Consider the following 2,131-nt stretch of genomic DNA (forward strand, 5'->3'; position numbering starts at 1 on the left):
GTCGATGGGTCTCCTGAAATAGATATTAATAAACATCATAGCAAAACGAGTAAAACAAACACAACGAAAAAATAGACGATTTTAGGAAAAGGTTTGTACAGTCGGTGACACCGTAAACCAAATATCACTAGCAAGACTTGGCATATTTTGTGGAGTGGAAACAAATCTTGAATTTCTTTTAAAATTTTAATTTGGAAGCAAATGTTAATTGAAAAGCAATTCTAGAAAGCATTCTGGAAATTAGACAACTGATTAGACGACTTATAATGCAACTTTTTTTTCAACAGCAATACGGAAACCATTAGAAAAACGCTGATAACCGCTTATGAATATGATTTATATTATCATTCCTGAAAATGCAGAATTCTGTCTCTATCTGGCATACTATCAAATGCAAGGTGGAAAGCAAACGTTGCTTGCTAAACTCATTATCAGAAAACATATAGTGTATTCTGAGAGGCATTCGCTTCCTATTTAATTTTATTTATCAATACATGTATGTCTATCTCTCTGTCTATCCACCCATACATCTACCTATCTGTCTCCATCCACCCATACATCTACCTACCTGTCTCCATCCACCCATACATCTACCTACCTGTCTCCATCCACCCATACATCTACCTACCTGTCTCCATCCACCCATACATCTACCTACCTGTTTCTATCCACCCATACATCTACCTACCTGTCTCCCTCCGTCTGGCTGTCTAATATACAGATAGGATACAGACAGAAAACGTACTTATCAGTACTGTACCCTGACATACTAAAGACCATTATTTCAAACATAATACAGATAGAAAACTTACCTATCAGTACAGTAACCTGACATACTAAAGACCATTATTTCAAACATAATACAGATAGAAAACTTACCTATTAGCACTGCCACCTGACATACTACAGACCAATCTATAGCACATAGCGGAAGTATACAAAGCACTGTGAATGTCTGTTGTGTGATAATTCAAACATTAAAACAAAGGGAGGCTATCTATGGATTCAGCTTGCACATTGATTTCAAATTAGATACAGCTAGAAAACCTACCTATCAGCAGTGTCATTCGATATACTATTGACTTAAAAACCGATCTATATTACATATTCTACAGAAGACAAAGTATTGTGTACATCGGTTTTGTGACAGTTTCCACATTGATTTCGGAAGTTCCAGTGTGTCACGGGACCCATTGCAGTCGGAGGTAATGTTTCATAACCGCCATCCCCTATTAAATTTAGCTCGTTTTCCCGTCTAGGGAGAAACGCCTTTTGTGGTCCCACCGACGGTTAAGGTAAATAAATCATGACGGTTCGCTATTACTACTAGACAAAGGACTGACCTAAAGTTAATATCTCGTATCCACTATGATAAAAAAGAAGTTTGTTTTGTTTAACGACACTACTGGAGCACATTGATTAATTAATTATCGGCTACTGGATGTCAAACATTTTGTAATTCTGATTCGTAGTCATCAGAGGAAACCCGCTACATTTGTTTCTAATACAGCAAGGGATCTTTTATATGCACTTTCCCACAGACAGGAAAACACACACCACGGCCAGTTGTGGTGCAGTGGTTGGAACAAGGATAAAACCCAATCAGCTGAATGGATCCACCGAGGTGGTTCGATCCTGCAACGCAGGCACCTCAAGCGTTGGGGTGTATTCGACCTTTCCAAGTTCGACCCGACGAGATTCTACTGCATACACACACACACACACACACACACACACACACACACACACACGCAAACACACACACACGGAGAGAGAGATAGAGAGAGAAAGAGAGAAAAGAAAGAAAGAAATGTTTTATTTAACGACGCACTCAACACATTTTATTTACGGTTATATGGCGTCAGACATATGGCTAAGGACCACACAGATTTTGAGAGGAAACCCGCTGTCATAGGATAGCACAAAACATGGCCTTTGTTGAACCAGTTATGGATCACTGGTCTGTGCAAGTGGTTTACACCTACCCATTGAGCCTTGCGGAGCACTCATTCAGGGCTTGGAGTCGGTATCTACCCACGACGCCACCGAGGCCGGCACGGCTCATATAGAGTGAATGCGGCTCATATAGACTGAATGCGGCTCACATAGACTGAATGCGGCTCACATAGAC

This window comes from Gigantopelta aegis, chromosome 4 (assembly GCF_016097555.1).
Source record: "Gigantopelta aegis isolate Gae_Host chromosome 4, Gae_host_genome, whole genome shotgun sequence".
Lineage (NCBI taxonomy): Eukaryota > Metazoa > Mollusca > Gastropoda > Neomphalida > Peltospiridae > Gigantopelta > Gigantopelta aegis.